At 38.1% G+C, this 21,715-nt stretch overlaps 1 protein-coding gene across 2 annotated transcripts in view; it reads right to left on the reverse strand.

Annotated features, from left to right (window-relative positions):
• bmpr1b.L (bone morphogenetic protein receptor type 1B L homeolog) overlaps nt 1-1,458 on the reverse strand; it is a 257,272-nt gene extending 255,814 nt beyond the window's left edge. For both annotated transcript variants that reach the window (XM_041590759.1, XM_018252111.2), the window contains exon 1: nt 1,311-1,458. The gene's annotated coding sequence lies outside the window, so the exon portion shown is untranslated. The remainder of the gene's footprint in view (nt 1-1,310) is intronic.
• Between the last annotated feature and the right edge of the window lie 20,257 nt (nt 1,459-21,715).

A 21,715-nucleotide genomic window follows, 5' to 3' on the forward strand; every position in this document is an offset into this window, starting at 1 on the left:
GCAAACCCCACCTACAGGTCCGCCCTTCCCACCACACAGTAAAAAAACAAAAAAAATATTGGTGGCTAGGGTTCCCACATGTTAATAAAAAGTAAAAAGAAATTGGTGGTCAGGGCCCCCATAAAAAAACATTTGTGGCCAAAAAATTGGTGGCCAAAATTGGTAGCCCACATTATAAGAAAATTGGTGGCCAGGGCCCCTTAAACGTCCATGCCTTCCTGAAGTCAGCAGCTCTCAGAAAGATGGCAGGCCAACTAATCAAGTAAGTGTGGTGTGACCGGGCCCCCCTTACCCTCGAGGCCCCCTACAACTTTCCCCCCTGTCCCCTCCTGATGGCTGCCCTGAGCACACATATACAAGAAGCACACATATATACAAGAAGCACACATATATACAAGAAGCACACATATATACAAGAAGCACACATATACAAGAAGCACACATATATACAAGAAGCACACATATACAAGAAGCACACATATATACAAGAAGCACACATATATACAAGTACACATATATACAAGAAGCACACATATATACAAGAAGCACACATATACAAGAAACACACATATATACAAGAAGCACACATATATACAAGAAGCACACATATACAAGAAGCACACATATATACAAGAAGCACACATATACAAGAAGCACACATATATACAAGAAGCACACATATATACAAGAAGTACACATATATACAAGAAGCACACATATATACAAGAAGCACACATATACAAGAAGCACACATATATACAAGAAGCACACATATATACAAGTACACATATATACAAGAAGCACACATATACAAGAAGCACACCTATATACAAGAAGTACACCTATATAGAAGCACACATATATACAAGAAGTACACATACACAAGCACGCATATACAGAAAAAGCACACATATTCACAAGAAGCACACATATACACAAAAAGCACACACATAGAACCATGGCATGACTTTGCACCACTAAGTTTTCTCAGCTCATTTTTGGAAGGCAGTGGTGAGTCGGCCAGCCACAAAGCACTGCCTCCCTCTCGGTACACAGCAGCAGACACCCCAACAGAGACCTCCGAGCAACTAATGTGGCAAATATAAAGTGCACGGACAGTGGGCAAAACAACTCTCCTGCCCGCCCCGTTAGGAAAAAGGTATGGGTGGCAATTGATATAATGTCGTCCTAGGACCTATCACCTATCTAGCAGCATGTGCCGGCCATAGTTCGGGGGGCAAGTGCTTCGGCTCCGCGCTTGTAAAACCACATCCCTCCCCTCGTTCTGCTTCCTCTCTCTCAGCACATACCTGCTGTCATTGAGCAGCGGCTCCCTCTACTTTACTTCCCACAGTTCCCCAGTCTGCGGACTGTCCCCTCAGCTCTGCACTTTCACTCTCCTGCCTCTCAGCGCTCGCTCCCTAACCAGCAGCCTGGCCCTTTCTCTGCAGCTCCATCTAGTGATGGAAACACTGCCTGGTGCCGGCCAAGTGCAAACGATACACACAATCAAACGTATGGATAAATCATGGGACAACTGCTCTCGCCTAGCAATTATTTCACATTGAGGTTGTTCTATTACTATTGTGCACTGAGCAATATTACACTTGTTTCTGTGGCCACACCCCCTAATTACGATGTTTGTTTTACAAAATTTGGCAGATTATGAAAGTTTGAAAATATTTCTCCTTGTCTAAACTGTGTTTTTGTGTCTCAAAATTGTTACAAAGTATCTTATTTGCACCTGTTAGGTGTTCTGGGCTCTCTGCTAAAAGCCAATTAAGTGAGAAACTTTGTTTCTTTTTCTGGCTGTTCAGTGCAGAGAAAAGAGGGACTTTCCAGTACAAATGAGGGACTGCGGGTTGAGCTGTCAAAAGAGGGACTGTTTTGAGGTATGTGGTACTAATGGCAAAAATCACCTACCTCCCTTGATGGTTAGGCTGTCACTGGTGGAAAACATTTATAAGGATTTAGCTCACCACCCTATAGTGTCAGATAAGGGTCCCAACTAGGGTTACCACCTTTTGTGGAAAAAAATACTGGCCTTCCTATATATATTTTCCCTATTAATAACATTGGGATTAACCATAATTTTTACCGGCCAGGCTGGTAAAATACCGGCTAGGTGGCAACCCTACCCCAACTGAGCTCCCTGTACATTGTGTAGGCTGTCTGATGCCAAGACTATCCAGTGTAAGCCTCTCTAGTGAGACTACAATGAAAACTGTAGATCCCCACAAACATTCCTGCAATATAATTGTTATAAAATCGATGATAGATATATAGGGAACAAGTATTCCACTCTAAACTCAGTCTCAGCTGAACAATACTAAGAGCAGTACTGGTAAAAGGAAGGGGGGCCTACTTGTATTAATAGGGCTCCGCAGGCCCTCTCGGACACAGTTCCTATAAACAACTCATGTAACATTAAAGTATTAACATGACATTAAAAACCACAATGTTACGTGACTTGTTTATGATTATTTATTGCTTTTGTCTCATTTCTTGTCATGTCATTCTTTTACAGTGTTTAAGCTTAAAATCTGCATAAAACACCCTGAGTGCTGACTTCATATCCTGCATATCAATATTTGTCTCAGGAAGGTGCTGAGTGCAGTATGCAGACTATCTTATTGGAACCTCATGTATACTTGATATTATTGGCTAAAGTGTATAGCAATTATGTTGAACAAATAAGTGGTGTCACTATTACAACAATGCTTTTTCTCAGCGGTAAGAAACGTTGAACCAAATATGGACTCTGATCACATACGGTTTCTTTATTGCACATGGACTTGAATGGACTTTTACAAATATATTTGTAAATAATATACAATTATATAAAATTATCTGTGATGTCACTATCCTTAAATTGACACTGACACTAAAAAACTACTTTTTACCTATAGGTCATGTTGATTGTTCAGTTTTTTGCGGTGAGGTTTGTTTTTATAAATACTTGTTAGTTGAAGTTCCTAAACCTGACTGTTTTGCCAACCTGACTGTCAGTTAATGTTTCTAATGCTAACAGACTCCTGGTGCACAAATATGGCAGCCCCCACATAGGCGATCACAGGGAGTCAGATAGGTAATTTAAAAGCATTGGACAAATGCTTTATGGCAAAATTATAAGAAGCATGCAGAGTCAATTTTATGTAGATGTTAAAAAAAGGTTAATTTTCTGTATCTCTTTCAGTCCACACCTCTTCCTGTCACTTTAAAGGTTGGTTTGGATATCTGTAACATTAGGCTTGATAAAGGGCATTGAATGCCTGAAAAATTGCCTTTTTTTTGCACGTTTTGGGCTGAATAAATTAATTTTGCAACAGTTCAACTTGAACAGTGTGATCTACTGTATGACTGGAAAACACTTTTCCCACTATAACCAAGGGTCCACTTACCTGTATAAACTTTAGGGGACTGCCTAAATAAAGGATAACTATTTTATCACTCCCCTACATTTGCATACTCTGGAACGAGCACTGTTAGCAGGTCCAAAAGACAGGGTGGAACCAGCAACCAGGAATCAGACTCGCACAGTAGTTTTACCAGTCATCACATTTATGAGTGATCACTTGTGTAATGATGAAAAAGTTATTCAAATGGCTTGCCAGTTCCTGTTCAGACCATGCACTCTTAGGTAGAATTAATGCCTAAAGCAGAAAAATGTCTGTTTTTCCAATATCCTAATTAAGCATAACAAAGTGGAAGATGATCATCTGAATCATTTGTACCTCAGGCAACTTCGAATAAGAAATTATTTTACTTTCAAATTGCAAAACATTATGTCAGCTTCCTCAGCCATATTTTTAAAAGAACGTAAATTAGCTAATGCTTATTCTTTGATTATTTTTCTTACTTTCACTAGATTGGCGAGTTATAATTTACAGTATAATAAATGCAATATCTGATGGTATTTGACTTTTCACATAATCCCATGTGCATCATTAACACTGTAAAATAATGTCATTCTATACAATATTTGTGAGTATGTTATGAATATTATGAGCGGTTACAGCCACAAGGGTGTGGTGCCATTTTTGTTGGATCAGTTTTAGAAATAAATGTACTATTCATCTTGAGAACTGGCTTTTGGATTCAGAAAAAAGCTGACTTTTCAGTTTCATCTTGATTTTACTAATAGTTCTTAATTGTCCCTTTCTAGAATCAATTTAATTGGAGGCTGTTGAATCATTTTGGTAATTTTGGATGGCACTTGGAAGTAAATATCATAAAAACTGAAGTTTGCATACATTTGCATGGCTGCTGTTTTGCTGTTTTGCTATTTTGCTGTTTTGCTATTTTGCTTAGTCTATAGAATTTTTACAGTTACTTTATTTCAATGGTTCTTAGATAACTTACCATATAAAAATTTAATTAGATAGGCAGCATATGAGGATGGTAGAAAAGTAGCAGAAAGAATGGGGATAAAATCCAGAGCAAATTGTCACAAATGGCAATGATATTAAAGCAGATTTAGATTTATAAATTGAGCTGAATAATTCAATTTTGTTATGTAGTTATATATACAGTAACTGTTTCATTGGCTAAAGTAAAAGGCAGTAGGTAAACGTAACAAGCATAGGCATCCACAGAAAGGGGCAGCACATCCCCCCAAAGTTTTCCCTCAAAAGGACAAGAACAAGTGTCCCATAAGGGTACTGACAGACAAGGAGATTTGTCAGCTTTTGTAAATCTGAGCTTCCATGGGGGGCATTTTCTCCTGAAAATGCCTAATCTTGCAAATGCTGCAAATAGGCTGGATTGCCACCAGTCCCCCAACAGACCATCTTACAAAGTTGTCAGATGGTAAAAAGCCTTGAAACTTTGGCTCACACATTTGATCACCTCTCTTTGGCCATGCAACTAGGCGTATGCCAATTTTTACCTATTATCAAATGTGCCACTAAATTATTACTGCACTCTGAAGACTTTCTGCTGAGATTTTGAACTGCAATTATAGATAAGGTTTAACATAAACATTTTCTATCTAGCATTTTTTGGTGTGTAAAAAATTTTCACATTTATACCTGTGTTCTTTAAGCTCAGCCTGCTGTATTTCAATACCTTCCCAGCAATCGCAAGACTTGCAGACAAGTGGGAGATTAGCCATAAAGTGTGATGGCACTAAATTGTTTATACATTATTGCAATGGTAAGATCAGTTCAAAGAGGACAATTTACCTGTCTGAATTTCAAAGTTTAGAGACCCTCTTTTCATAAAGTGTTTCATTGGATATGTCATGTTAACTCTTTCATTTAAAATGAATGTATTACAGGAACCCATCTTATTCATTCTTGAGCTTTCTCTGTTCCTTGTTTTCTTTTGAATCACAATAATGTTGGTTTAAGACATGAAGGATGGGTGTTCACCTTCAATTTCCAAGTCCGAACATAGTTCCAAGAGAGCTTTTTTATAGTTAATATACATTTCCATGAAATTTCACAACCTATCGGGTGAAGGGAGTTGTGTTCAGAATCTTTGTTATGGTACTTTAATCCTGATCTCCAGAATTTGCAAAATAATCTAAATTGCTTCCCCTTGGAAGCAGAACCTTTCTATTGCTAAAAACATAATTAGTGCATTTATTAGCTCATTACCCCTCAAAATGCAGTACTAGTACTCAAATCTTTTTGAAGTTAAAGGGGCCGTTTCCTGAAGTCTCTAAGGCCACAGCTGTGATTAATAACAATAATGTTATTAAGTAGCTGGTAGAAATATGAGTCGTTATAACCATTCAAGGGTAGAAAGCATGATAAATATGAAGAATTACTGAAACATATTAGGAGGAAAAATTACCTCTCTTTGAACGGGAAACCCATTTGGAAATATCTAGTCAAGGACAGAATTTCTTTCTGATCTCAGGCTAAGTGATAGTCATTATGATATTTACACAGAATGACGGATGGATTTAAAAAAATAAATTAAAAAAATCTTCTTGTGTTGTGCAGAAACAATAGGTGGTAAAAAACCATAAAAACATCTTGCTTGGGATTTAATTCAGCATATCTTTTTCATATGAAATTATTTTTTTCAAGCTTGGAAGCAATTTTTTTTTTCTTCACTTACCCATTAATCAAAGGCAATACAAATGCCCTGTTTTTACCAGCCTTGCATGGTGGTCTGGCCTTTTCTTGTTATTTAACCACTAATGTTTACAGTAAATATATTTTTAGCGCAACACATGGCTTTTAAAATGTCCTACTTTTTCCTTTTCCATTTTTTGAGCTGTTAATTTTTTCTCGCACATTGAAGGTGCTGAGTGACAAGCAATGGAATTTAGGATAGAGCCCGTTCATATATTAACATGTAATCCCCTGGACATTCCAAGCCAGAGGCTAAATGGCATTGCATGCTGACTAGATTTGTCCCCAATGAATCAACTGTATTTGAATGGGACACAGTGAACACTGTAAGCTAGAGCAAGCAAGAGCAATGGAGAGAATGTTCCATGCTTTAAACACAGTTTTCTGTGACAGAGCAACTAAACAGCAGTATGCTACAAATGCCCCTGTTGGGAGATTGCAATGAAGCATTTTGCATTTTGCTGGGCATTACCGAGAAGCCGTACAAACGGCCCTTAGCCATCAGGCAGTGGTTTGAATGAGAGACTGGCATATGAATAGCAAGATAAGTAATACACAGTAGCAAACCTTGTAGTAATAGTTTTTGGCTGTTGGGGTTGGGTCGCTGATCCCCTTTTGGAGGCTGGTAAGTCTCAGAAGAAAGAGGTAATTAATTCAAAATCTATAAGAAATAAAAAATGAAGACCAATTGAAATGTTGATAAGAATTGGTCATTCTATAACATACTAAAAGTTAAGTTAAAGGTGAACTACCCCTTTCATCAAGCAGGAAGCAGTGAGACACAGGGTGGAACTTAGGCTGGGAGAAAAGCGACATGGGCAAGGGACTTGAACTGGAGTTCTGCTTATCACTCACTGACATCAATTTTGTCTGAGGCTCTTCTGACTCTTCAGCTAGATATTCAGCAGAGGAAGTGAGGGAAGGGGGCAGTGGATATGACTTTTGTGGTTTTTGGATAAGCTAGATCTAAAAGTTATGCTAAAAAGTGCACAACCTTTTAACATTTAACATCACATTAGTCTAATTCAATGGTGTCCCCAGAAAGTTTGCCAGGGGGGCAAAGTCATGAAGCAAAACGCTGTTTTTCTAGACTATACAATAAGTAGGTGCTAAGTTTGTATGAAATCAGCTTATTGGCAAAGCCCTTAAATGAATTGTTTAGTGTAAAAATAACAACTGGGTAAAAAGGCTGTGCAAACAAAAAAAATGGTTTTCATATAGTTAATTAGACAAAAATGTAGTGTATAAAGGCTGGAGTGACAGGATGTCTAACATAATAGCCAGACCACTACTTCCTACTTTGCAGCTCTCTTGCTTTCTACTGATTGGTTACCAGATAGTAACCAATCAGTAACTTGAGGGGGGGGGCACATGGGTCAACTGTTTGCTTTTGAATCTGAGCTGCATGCTAAGTATCAATTGCAAACTCACTGAACAGCTACAGTATGTCCCATGTGGCCCCCCTTCAAGTCGCTGACTAACTCAGAGTTAGAGAGCTGTAAAGCAGGAAGTAGTGTTCTGTTCTGTTATATTAGACATCCAGTCAATCCAGCCTTTATACATTACATTTTTGGCTAACTAACTATATTAGAAACATTTTTTATTTTGCACATACTATATATATATATACCCAGTTTTTATTTTTACACTGAACTGATCCTTTAAAGGAGTTATTCACCTTTAAATTAACTTTTAGTAAAGTGTAGATATTGAGAAAATTTGCAATTGGTTTTCATTTTTTGTTATTTGTGGTTTTATAGTTATTTAGTAGTGATGGGCGAAGTTATTCGCCAGGTGCGAATTCGCGGCGAATTTGCGCGATTCGCGTCCAGCGAATAAATTCGCGAAACGCCCGCGAAAATTCGCCGAAAAAATTCGCCGGCGTCAAAATTTTTTTTTTCGAAAAACGGACGCCGGCGTCAAAAACGGGCGCCGGCGTCAAAAACGAGACGCCGGCGCCGTTTCGCGAATTTTTCGGCGTTTCGCGAATTTCGCGCGAAATTCGCGAATTTTCCGGCGAAGCGAAACGGCGCAAATTCGCCCATCACTATTATTTAGCTTTTTATGCAACAGCTCTTCAGATCAATTTTTGTTGTGGTCCAAATTACCCTAGTTAATTAACCCTTATTAATTTGAATAAGAGACTGGAATATGATTAGGAGAGGGCCTCGGTAAAAAGGAAGTAATACAAAGGAAACAACAATAATAACATTCCTTGTTATACATAATAAATACATACATCCTTGTAGCATTTGTTTTTAGATGGGGTCAGTGTCCCCCATTTGAGTTAAAAAACTATATAAAATAGAAAATGAAGGCCAATTGAAAAGTTGCTTAGAATTAGTCATTCACAACTTACATAATTATATAACTAGGGAAACTGTTTAAGTAGGGAGGATAAATCATGAAAAATCAGATGCACTTTGTGAACGCACCCCTAATTTTTCAAAACATATCCCAGACACGCTGGTATAATTACTGCAAATAAAATGATAATTAGCATATTAACTATAGATTAGCCTGTATAATCACTAAATTAAATAGATAACAAGCATATTAACCTATGGTGTGCCAATATAATTACAGACTTGAAGTGGCGTAAGAATGGTGCACCACTCCACCTCCCCCCATGCAAAAAAAATGTTCAGAGGACCTGGCGCAAACTCCAAACTACCTGCCTACCAGCAGCAAGGTGGCTATAGAAGAAGTAACCCTGCAACTGCAGACTTGCCAATATAATCACTGTAAAAAGGCCAATGGGCACTCCTTTAACCCCAGACAAGCCAGTAAGATCACTGAAAATTACCAACTAGCACTCCAATAATGTCCAGAGGTGCCAGTAAGATGAATACAGAAATTGATAGATTGAAACCATTCCCTCACCTACACTTGCACAGCCAGAATAACAGCAGCAACTTATTTATTTCCTGCTGCTTCCACACTGCTTGACTCTTTCTCTCCACCTCCGTCTGCCTATTTTCTGTAAAAAAAAAAAAATCCAAAATGGCGTGGGCTCCACTGTGGAACACACACAGACATCTTTGATTTTTTTTTATTAGAAGGCCAATGTGGTACATTTAAACAGAAATCTGGAAAAGCGGTCTGTTAGCTGTGAGGGTGGGCCAAGTACCTCCCATTGCCCCTATTTGCGATTGCCTATGGGCTAAGTGAAAATTCAAGGTATATGTCCAGTGTCGGACTGGGACACCAGGGGCTCACCAAAAAAACTTAAATCAGGGGCCCACCAAAAAACTTTAGACCAGGGGCCCACCCTCAGTATTATTTTTCTTCTCCTCAATCAACCTCTATTCTCCTATTCTCTTTTCTTTACATACTATAAAATTTGTTCTTATAGAAATAGGGAATGGCCATGAAATATGCCAAATATTAAGAAGCATGAGGGCCCACTAACACCTGGGCCCACCGGGAGTTTTCCTGGTATCCCTGTGGGCCAGTCTGACACTGTATATGTCTCCTTTAAAATTGATATTAATGAAATATAATTTAAGCTGGTAAAGGCTATGGAAGGTATAAGGAAAGGGCGCCCAGGTTGTTTACCCTGGAGAAGAGGTGCTTAAGAAGGAATACGATAACTATTCAGGGGCGTAACTACAGAGGAAGTAGACCCTGTGGCTGCAGGGGGGCCCAGGAGGTATAGGGGCCCCATGAGGCCCTGATTCATATTCAATTTTAATAAATATTGCTAAAACTGGTCAACCTCTAGACATTTTGGAGGCCTGAAAAATAATTTGCTGTGGGGCCAAATAATATCTAGTTATGCCACTGCTATATTTAAATCTCTGTGATGCTTTATTCTTCAGTATATTCTTGATGTAGACACAAAGGTATCAATTGAGATTAATAAAAAGAAGGTAAAATGTTTTTACTGTGAAAACTGTTCTATAATTCTGTACTGGCAGATAGATTAAATAGTTTCTAGAAGGGTAGGATGTATTTTTAAAAAGTGAGAAAAATAACAAGTTGCTGAAATTAACTTTTAGTACAAAGTTTATCCAGAGACTTGTACGATTTCTCTCTTGAAGTCAGCAAGGGATATTTGCAACTGTCAAAACGCTACACCTTGGGTTGGTTCTTTTATTTTTTTTATTATTTGATTTCTTTTAAAAACTTGCACAGAGAAAAAAAAATCTTTTGAGGAACTATGCATTTTAACACAGAGAATACTACATTAAAATGGTTCAAAGTACTGAAAAACTTGCAGTGTGGAAAGGGCAAGAGAAGATTGAACTTCTATTAAAGCTATATTGTGCACATCAATCCATTTCCTTGTTCTCTCCTGATTTCCATTACTTTTCTCATGCTCCTTGTCAGCTTTCAAGTTTCATTTTTCCCAGTTTTATAAAATAAGCAAATGTATTCTCTAAAGCTTGCTGGCTGGAGAAACCATGGGAATTTCCTATGTTCATTATTTCCACAACCTACAAGGGACACCTGTTAAAACCCACACTCAGAAAAGCAATCCATTTATTCCAATACAGTCTATTAAATAAGTATTATTTTGAGTCCAAATAAAATATTCTTTATAATTTATTATGCTATCATAGGTAAATATGCAATGTTGTATTTAAAAAAAAAAGGCCACTACCTCCCCATCTAAAGAGGGCTTTATGCCAAAACTAAATGTATTGGGAGATGTATAACTTGTGCCAATTCCCTTTTTTCTAATCAATATTTTTATTACACTGTTTTGCAAAATGTTGGTACAGTTCAGAGTTTTGTTTTATTCCATTTGCAGGGCTGACTTTATCAGAACTCACTTATGTTAACTTTAAACTAAAGATTTTTAGCCTCTAAATTCATTGATTTCTTCTTACACTTTCTCCTTTTTCTCTATGAGGTCTTGGATTTGTGTTTTTTTGTGAAGTTAGTGAGGATTTTGAGTTTAGGGCTGGGGAGAGCTTTGCTTATAGATAGGTATCAATAAACCTATAGCAAAGAAGGAATAGATTGCTCCTATGACCTAACCTTGGGTCAACCAAATATAAGGGGAGAAAGACAACTTTATATTGTAGTGCTTGGGGGTATCAGATTTAGAAAAAGTTTAAGTCCCCTTTAAGTTCAGGAAAGAAATATGTTTAAATAAAGGTTAATAGCAAAACACCTTCCAGTAATGACAGCATTACACATAGATGGCAGGTTTTTTTATTCGATGATCCTTTTGCATTAAAGGAATTGTTCAGTATAAAAATTAAAACTGGGTAAATAGATAGGCTGTTCAAAAAAAAAATGTTACTAATATAGTTAGAAATGTAATGTATAAAGGCTGGAGTGACTGGATGTGTAACATAACAGCCAGAACACTACTTCCTGAATTGCAGCTCTGTTGGTTTCCACTGATTGGTTACCAGGCAGCAACCAATCAGTGACTTGAGGGGGGCACATGGGTCATAACTGTTTGCTTTTGAATCTGAGCTGCATGCTAAGAATCAATTTCAAACTCACTGAACAGATATGTCCCATGTGACCCCCCCCTTAAAGTCACTGACTAACTCAGAGTTAGAGAGCTGTAAAGCAAGTAGTGTTCTGGCAATTATGTTACACATCCAGTCAATCCAACCTTTATAGATTACATTTTTGGCCACCTAACTATATTAGAAATTTTTTTTAATTTTGCACAGGCTATTTACCCCATTTTTATTTTTACACTGGACTGTTCCTTTCAGGGATACTGAAACCACACTACTGTAAATCACCACTGGGAGATGCAATTTAGCTACTTACCAAAGCATGCTGGGTATTTTAGTTGCTGAAGAAAAGTTTCCATAACCATATAGATGGAGACGTCAAGTGAAATTCTTCTCGTCACAGCTGTATACATGTGGTACATGACCCTCTTACTCATTTGAGCCTTTGCTAAAGTGTTGGAGGGAAGGGTGATACAGTTATTCCAGAACTCTCTGTAATGTGCCAATAATAATATCAGAATAAACTGGGTGCCAGTAGTTCTTAACAAAGAACAGGTTTATTAAACATCCACAAAGTAATAGAATATACTTCCTTTGTGCAGTAATGATAAGGAAGCAGATATAAATTCAGCAGCACATATAAGAGACAGTTTCCATTATTATTATAATTCTTCTATATGTAGCTCTGAGAGTGGAGACATTCTCTTTAAACTCCTATGGGGTAATAAAAGGTGCCCCCACACCCCCCTGGGGCCCCTGCCTCCTGCCCCCTCACCCACCACCAGTCCCAAAGCACACTACCCCCCAAGTACACCTTATTCTTAAATTTTACCACGATCAGGGAAGGAAGGGCAGTGGTGGAGCAACGGTGGAGAGCAGGCAGGGATCAGGTCTGAGTCAACGGGGCCCACTGGGCCTTTTACCCAGTGTCCTTCATAAGAAAAAATCAGGAAGTAGAGCAAAGGAGCGTCCCACAAAAATAAAAATAAACTTCCACTGCTCCAGCCAACACAGAAATGCTTATTACAGAAGCCAATAGGACTGTGTGCATAAGCAAATACAGTGAGCAATCCTACCGGCTTCTGCAACTATAAGTCTATTCAATTTTGTGTGGCCCAGGCTGGGAGGCCAAAGAAAATTGCTGGGTGATGCAACAATGTATTTCCGCCTTTTTTTAAAGATAGGAAACAGAAACTTTATATACTACACAAAGGAAATACTGGTAATTTTAAAGGGATACTTGTTTTTTCCAAAACACATCAGTTAATAATGCTGCTCCAGCAGAATTCTGCACTGAAATCCATTTCTCAAAAGTCATCTGACATGGACTAGACATTTTGTCCCAGCTGCCCCAGTCATGTGACTTGTGTCTGCACTTTAGGATGGAATTACTTTCTGGCAGGCTTTTATTTCTCCTACTTAATGTAACTGAATCAGTCTCAGTGGGACTTGGCTTTTACTATTTAGTGCTGTTCTTAGATATTCCAGGGAGCTGTTATCTTGTGTTAGTGAGCTGCTCATTACCTTCCCATTGTTCTGTTGTTAAGATGCTGGGGGAGGGGGAAGGGAGGGGGTGACATCACTCCAAATTGCAGTACAGCAGTAAAGAGTGATTGAAATTTATCAGAGCACATGTCACATGACTTGGGGCAGCTGGGAAACTGACAATATGTCTAGCCCCATGTCAGATTTCAAAATTAAATATAAAAAAAATCTGTTTGCTCTTTTAAAAACACGGAGCAGCACTATTAACTGATGTGTTTAGAAAAAAACGTGTTTTCCAATGACAGTATCCCTTTAATTTATTACACCAACTACACTATATTCAATGTACCTTGTACTTGTCTACAAATTTACTGCAAGGGTTGCTTTAAGGCATCAGTGGGCCCAGGGCAAAAAATCTCCTTGGTGAGCTCCCGCAGCACCAGAAAATTAATGTACTGACACATACAAGGTAACAGGTAGGCAAGGAACTCCACTTTACTAAATATAACAGCTTTTTATTAGAGAATAGCTCAGGTGTGTAACAGATGAAGCAGATCCTGTAGTCACAGGGAACCAAGGAGTGCAGAGGGCCCAGTAAGGCCCTAATTAATGAGCAGTTTTAGTATATAGAATAGGTCAACTTATCCGTGTTGTGGGCCCTAAATTCAGTTTGTTTTTCAGCCCAGTAACATCTATTTATGCCACTTTTCCATCTGAAGTCATGAAAGTCTGCTCTTTCTATTACAGCACATCGAAACAGCACTATGTTCTCCCTCCTAATGTTTAATTACATTATAATTTGAAGCCAGAAATTACATAACAATCTTCATATCAATCACAAATAGCAGCATTCGCATTGTTGAATATTCTTGATTTTGTATTCATGTTTTTACTCATCAACGTTAAACAACTAGGATGGACATTGGTACAGTTTAAAGGGATTCTTTCATGATTTTCATGGTGTAGTTTTTATTTCTAAATTACACTGTTTACATTGCAAATAATTCACTCTAACATATAAAATGTTATTCCTAAGCCAGCAAGTGTTTTTTTATAGTTGTAATATTGGTGTGTAGGCAGCCATCTCAGGTTATTTTGCCTGTTCATGTGCTTTCAGAAAGAACCAGTGCTGCACTATAAAACTACTTTCTGACAGGCTATTGTGTTTCCTCCTACTTAATGTAACTGAAGGAGTCACAGTGGGACATGGATTTTTTTTATTATTGAGTCCTGTTCTTACATCTACCAGGGAGCTGTTATCTTGTGTCAGGGAGCTATCTGGTTACCTTCCCATTGTTCTGTTGTTAGGCTGGTGATGGGCTGCTGGAGGAAGGCATGGAGGGAGGGAGGAGAGGGGGTGATATCACTCCAATATCACTTTAAGAGGCACCTTTATCAAAGGTCGAATTTCAAATTCATGCGAGTTTTATAAAACTCCCATAAACTCCCATGAACTCAAAATTCAATCAATCGAAATATATTATGAAAATCTAATTTTTAAAACTCAGGTGAATAGGATGACCCAAAAACTCGATTTGAGTTTTTTCTCAGAAAAAAACTTGAATGTCAAGAAGGCTGTAAACAACTCCAAATTAATCCTTGCCGTTGACTTAAACAGCAATTCGGCAAGTTTTAGGTAGCGAATAGTCGAATTCGAGTTCATGCCAGTTTGAGCCAGTGTATGATAAATCTCGAAAATCAAATTAGAATGTTTTGAGAAATTAGAATTTTTTGAAAAATTCGAAATTTTTAATTCAACCATTGATAAATCTTCCCCTAAGTGTAAAGAGTGACTGATCTGAAAATCTATTTGCTCTTTTAAAAAAGGGATTTCAGTGCAGAATTCTGCTGGAGCAGCACTATTAACGTATGCGTTTTGAAAAAAAAAAAAAGGTGTTTTCCCATGACAGTATCCCTTTAATGAAGGGTTTACGACCCCTGTAAAGCTGGCCATAGACGCAAAGATCTGATCGTATGAATCGAGGATTCGTACTATTTTCGAACCGTGTGTGGAGAGTCCCGTCATTTTTTGTCCGGCGGAGATCGGTCGTTTGGTCGATCGGACAGGTTAGAAAATTTCTGTCGGCTGCCGATAATATCTCTGCGTGTATTGCCGATCGTACGATTTTCAGTGGGAGACTGTCACTAGCTTTGGTTGGACATAGATATCCTACGATTGCTGTCAGGGGCAGAACATTGCTGATCTGTTCTTTAACTACTTTATTTGATCTGACTGGTAAGACTTGGATCTTAATGGTTAGTGGCAGGTCGGGAGATGGGAAAGTCCGTTCGTACGATGATTCGTACGATCGGATCTTTGCATCTATGGCCAGCTTTATGAACAAATGTTTTAAAAAAAACACCAATGCAGAAGTTTGTGAAACCTCACTTGTAGTGCTGCCACTGCAATGATGAGAGTCTCCCAGCAGGCTCTGTTGGTGGAGAGTCCTGGTGTAGTGGCACCCATTGCACCCTAGTATTTCTGCCTCTTTTGATATTGTTGATTGGAGTATAATCAAAGGTACAATTCAGAGAGAAGCTGGCCAACCAATTTGTATGTAGCTGCACTTTGAATCACAGAGTATTGTGGCTCTGCTGTCATATTTGCTTTGTGCAGTGTGAGTACTGTTGGCATACTGTGCTTAGATTTTTTTAAGGTCATTCATGTTTAAAACACATCTGTATACAATTTCTTTAAGACACACTTAAAGGTTTTGCAGATTGAAAATAATCAGGATCCCTGTGGGCAGAAATGCATAATGATGTTTGAGCACTGTGTATTGGGACTGAGAGTATCACTTTAAAGGATTTACTGTTATGCAAATGAAGCGTAATATCTTTTTCAAGCTGCACAAGGCTTTCTGTAATAAATCCTAAACAGGTGGCATTTTTCAGAACTTACAACCTTCCTGAAAATTGTTCCCGAATTTGTAGAGATCATTGTTATTACATTGCTCGAAGGTTTATTATGACAATCCAAATGCTCTATTCCACCTGCGAAATATGAGAAACATGACTGTCATTTAAGTCTGCTTCTACATGATGTATTCCTGCCTGTCTATTCCAATATGAATCAAGGAGAACAAGGGTATGGCATTATTACTGAATATTAACATCGCCCATTCATCATCTTCAGCATCACTTTACCACAAGTAGCTTAGAAGGCACAATATAGATTAATGAGAGCTAGTTAAATAATTATTACCCACAGGGACACTGATTTCTATTGAATTTTGAATAGCGGTGTACACAATTTACATAGATATATATGTATAAACCAGTTCCAGTACATTTTTATGCAGATTAATTTCATTCTGGTTATATAATATTTTATACGTGTACATGTATTGAACTTAATTACTTGTAGTTTGTTGTAGTAAACTTTTTTTGAAAGATTTTATTTATTGATTTTAACAGAGAAAAAGAAGAAAGAAAAGGCTAAAGAAGAAGAAGAAGAAGAAGAAGAAAGAGATAAGAGACAAGAGGATGGGTTATCCATTTATATTGCATTCCAAACCCACATCAAATAAAGTTCGGGTATTCAATCATATTACACTTAAGAGCCATATCATATATAAAGTCGTTGTTCCTAGGCTCTGCTTTACTGTGAGGCAGTCCCAGCAGCTTGTTGGTCAGCCAACCAGCAATTCCACACTTTTCCAAACTTAGCTGGACAGCCTCTCGCGATGTAAGTAAGATTTTGCTTTGGAAGCACATCATTTATTAGTTTTTTCCAATAGCCAATGGTTGGTTGTTTTAGTAAACTTGTGTGAGACAATATTATAGCACTGTGTGGCGATGTGTGGATCAAGTTAAACCCAGTATGATATCAGGCAAAGTATAATTAGGTCAAATATGAGGTGCAAGAATTCTTCTTTTGAAGGCCTTTATATGGACCCAAGTCAAGAGCAGATTGCCTTTGACAAAGCTCGCTGAGCGAGCGAAACGCGTGTCAGGCGCTGAATTTCTTTTAGCTCAATTAGGCAGGGAGACACTATGCAAGTTATTTATCCTGACAACAGCGCACTACCTCTAAAATACAGAGTATCTGGGGGTGCGTCAAGGGCTGGTGGGGGGAATGGTACCATAGCACTTTTCGTTTATAATTGACAGAAAGAAACGCTGACAACGTAGCTTACACAAGTAGGGCTGCAAGCTGTATGCTTCCCGATTTATCAGGCTACCTCGTAAGTTGCTCTGGGTTTACAGAAGTAATGGTAAGAGATGCCCACGCTATAATTTTATCGGACAAGTGGCTGTAACTTGTATACTTTCACACTCATTAGTGAACAAACCCTTTGGGTAACTGTGGGTGATCTCTATGGGCCTTTTGCTCCAACTTGTATGAATTAATGTAGTTAATCCCGATTATGATGCTTTTCATATGATCTTATCAATTCTGACTATGATCAACCTACAAGCATCTGGGATATACTGCATAATTAAGCAAATAATGTGCTCCTCCTGATTGGTATTTTTGGTTCTAACTCTTGGTTCATGTGTAACATATACCAATAAAGGTCAAGTTTTACCTTTTTGTTCTTGGGATTTATCGAATATTAAGTGGGGGGTGCAATTTTCTGGTTCTGGGTCATTCTTTTCTCTCTCAACATAACATTTACTTTTCACTTGACCCTGCACACCATTTATTTTGTTTCTCGATTGGTGGAAGGTGCTGTTCACTCCACTACATTTGTATTACCAAGTCAAGAGCCACACTGGTTCATATGAAAAAATGTATTTCAGATGACGTTCATTTCTGAATTAAATTTTAGTACATTTTATATTAACAAATTCTAAGCGATTTAGCAAATGGTTATAGAGTTTGAGTCCACCTCTCCCGCTTGTAATTTAAAATTCTGTTTGCTCGCCAGACTGACCCTTAAAACAAGAAAACTGAATCTTTGTTAGGTTACATTTTAATGGTTATTCTTGTTATTTATTTTTTCAAGGTGAACCTGATAGAGTTGAACATCAAAAAGTTAATCTGGGAATCACAAATAGCAGAAAAAGATCAACATCTGTCAATTGCCTAAAAATCCTACAGCCTACATCATACTAAATGTTCCACCCTATATTCTGAACGTTTGTTGTGGACATGGAGTTTTGGCTCATACAAGAGCCCTTTTAAATATATGCCTTGTGGTGGTCAGAGATTTTGTTTAGATCTTTTCAAGTTCTGCAACAAGGCTTTACCATTGAGATACACAAGGCTAGCCACATACAGAAGGACATAACTTTTAGGGGGAAACGGGTGAAAATTCTCCAGTGACAGCTTCGCCACACTTTGCCAGGCGCAACTTCGCACAGACAAAGCTAATTCACTAAGTTGAGAAGTTTGTCGCCGGTGCCGAACACTTGCGAAGTTGCGCTAGCGTTACAACTCCAGGCATAGCGAAGTTGCACTAGCGTTGGAATTATTGCATACGGCAGAAAGTTAAATTTCAATGGACGTATATGTTGCAGCAAATACATTACACTACACAAGCCTGGGAACCTTAATAAAAGAAAATAAAGTTGTTATATTGCCCTACACATGAGCCCAGTGTATAGTTTATGTACCATTTGTTAGGGAATGTAGGGGGGAAGCCGGGTACCCAAAAAAAAAAAATTTACGATCTTTTTCAGCCTATCATCCACTAAATAGGAAAAAAAAAGCCTGCGTTCTTTGGGATTTAGAAAAACTTTTTTTGGACCAAGTGCTATCTATTCGATTGCACTACGAGTGGTCTGAGGTGGCGAAGGCAAGTCTGGCGATAGAGGCAACGTTCAGTAAAATCAAAAACATAGTGAATTTGCTTAGTAACGCTCTTTCGCCAGAGCCAAAATTAGCCTGGCGTTAGAGTGCGAAGTTGCACTCCTTCGCTAGTTTAATTATACCAGCACCCATTAGTAAATCTCCGAAATGACGTCACGCAGGTGAATTTTCGCCAACGTTAGCCACTTCGCCCTTTAGTAAATTTGTCCCTTAATTTCAAACCTGATTGTGAAATAGTTATAATTGATGTGTTGTTCAGTGATGTGTTTTATTGATTAGTACCGTTTAAAGAGGATTGGACTGGTGGGGGACATCTAATATATTTTATTAAAATAAATCCTAGATAATACCTGGTAATCCAAAATGGATAGTTTTTGTGAATGGTCAAGACAGAACTACAGCTATGCAGAAGGGTGGCATGTTTCTGAGTGGCAACACAGAAAAACTGATGTACCTCTAATAAACTCTGCAAAAGCCATTTATAAAGATTTACTTAAAGAAGCTTAAAGTGGGTCTAGACGTGTATGGCCTTAATTTTGTTTTCTTTTGAGTAAAGAAAATAACTAGAGGTATTAGCCAGCACTACACAGCACCAGTAGTGGCACCAGTCAAAGAAATGCAAGTAGCCGCAGCATGGTAATAAAAACAAAACATGGACCACCACTGAATTATCATTAACTACGATATTTAACCTATCACATCATACACTTACTAAGGGTGAATTTTTCATTCAAAGGTGCTAGTTTTGTACCAACAGTGATAAATATCATAACGGTCTATTAAGAATAATACATTGGGATGAAAATTGCATGTGTTCAAGGAATATAACTTTAAAACTGGATTAGTGTATGAAACCTTTAATATAAACATTATCTGGTTTCAAATAATTATTGCAGGAAGGATGCATATTTATCAATGAGGGAAATTGGAACTTGCCACAGTTTACCTGGTCAACATTTTTTTTTAGTAATAAAGGGATGCTGTTTCTTCTCCAAGTGAAACAAGTTAATTCCAGCTGAGTTCAGTTGTTATAACAATACTTTCAGTGCTCAGATCAGAGGCCTACATGTACAAATTATTTTCAGTTCCAACTCCAGTTCCACACCATGTGCACTACAAAAAGTAAATCATCTCTCAAAGTAATTTTGCAATAGAAATCGTAAATGTTTGAACGGGAAAGTCACATTTGTAGGATTTGTGTCTATCTTCATTATACAGGTATAATTCATTAAATAAACCCAAAATAATTATTTTGCCACCAATCAGGATTAATTATATTTTAGAATAATGTACAAGGAACTGTTTTATGATTACAGAGAAAAAGGAAATCTTTATTAAAATTTTTAATTATTTCATTAAAATGGGGTCAATGGGAGTTGGCCTTTACGTTATTTGTTGCTTTCTGGATAATGGATTTTTGGATAACAGTTACCATACCTGTAAGTACATTGTCTCCTTTGGCACAGCTTGTCAAATCTGTTACTTCGGTAACACAAGGCTATTGTATTAACTCACCCTGGTGGTCTAGTGGGCCGGTGAGGACACTCGCCGCACCTCTGAAGGGGAAGCCCCGGTGCATGATGCTTCTTCCTCATCTTAGCGCCAGGAATGCAGTTCCGCAATTTACGTGCTGTGCGTAATGACGTCATTGCGTTTTGCCGCAAAGTTCAAACTAAAGGGGCTTTCGGCTGGAAGTCTTTGCCAGTTGTTTGGTCTAATTTGTTAGTATGTGGGTTTAATTTTTGTCCATCTATATTTCGGTTTTGATCCCTGCCTGTCTGACTCTTCTGAATTCTGCCAATCCTGACCTTTGCCTGCCTGACCATTCTGTGATCTCTGCCTGTACAGACCCGGCCTGTCTGATTATCCTTGAACTCTGCCTGTACCAACCCCAGCCTGCCTGACTACGCTTTAATCCATGAGAACCTGGTGTTGCCTTCTGTCCAAAACCTTAGAAACGAACGTGCCCTTTCAGAACACTTGCTTTTCTCCTCTCAAGTTAAGACCCGGCATCTGATTAGCTGAACGCTCCTCCATAGGCCAAAGGCGGCTGCTACAGGCAAAAGATTGAGCCATGACCAGGGAGCCTAGCACTTGTTCTGAATTTAGGGAGCCGTACATGATAGCTATGTTTAACTACTGAGTGCTATAGAATTATGTTCATAATGATGCTGTGTTATATTATTCTATACACACTAAACTGCAGTAGATGTTTTATGATTGCCCAAAATGTGCTTTATTCATTACTATTAAATGCTGCAATGTCGTTGGTCAGATAGGTAGGCACGCATGCTCAGATTACTAGACAAAGAAAAGACTGGCATGAGGTGAAGAGCGCCAGGTAGCCCTGTCCTTACCTCCTGCCCTACTAGGGCTCCGTTGCAGCCCGCATCACTCTAACTTGTGTGTCTGAATGTGTGTTAGGAATTTGTAATTTATTTGTTTCTTTCTCATTTGTATAAAAAGCCAATAGGCCAATGCAAAAATACAGCACTTTTAGAGCCATACTAAAACATGTGCTAAGCTGCATCCCCTAAGTAAGAGTGTATGAATTTACTGTAGGTTACATTTTTTCTCTATTTACTGAGCATATAGATGCTATTAATGGTAGTGCCATAAGGTTTTATTAAAAGCTTTATTATTTAGTTATTAGTTCTTATTGAGATGTGCAGAGTTTACAGTTACTGCTACAAATGCTCTATTTGTCAAGAAAGAAAGAAGGAAAAGAAAGAAAGTTAGTTCCCATTGTGTCTTCCTAGTTTAAAAACATGGCTATATATAGTCTATACCTTTTCCTTACCATCAAGAGTATCACTACCAGGATAAATAAGAATGCTTTTGTCATGGACACCAGCATGTGGGCAGGATGTTTAAATGTAAAGGGAAATTTATTTGGGTATTAAATAATGTGTAGAACAAAGTCTACTTTCAGCTGTTCCACCAAGGATAAACATACCACA

The sequence above is a fragment of the Xenopus laevis genome, chromosome 1L (assembly GCF_017654675.1).
Source record: "Xenopus laevis strain J_2021 chromosome 1L, Xenopus_laevis_v10.1, whole genome shotgun sequence".
Lineage (NCBI taxonomy): Eukaryota > Metazoa > Chordata > Amphibia > Anura > Pipidae > Xenopus > Xenopus laevis.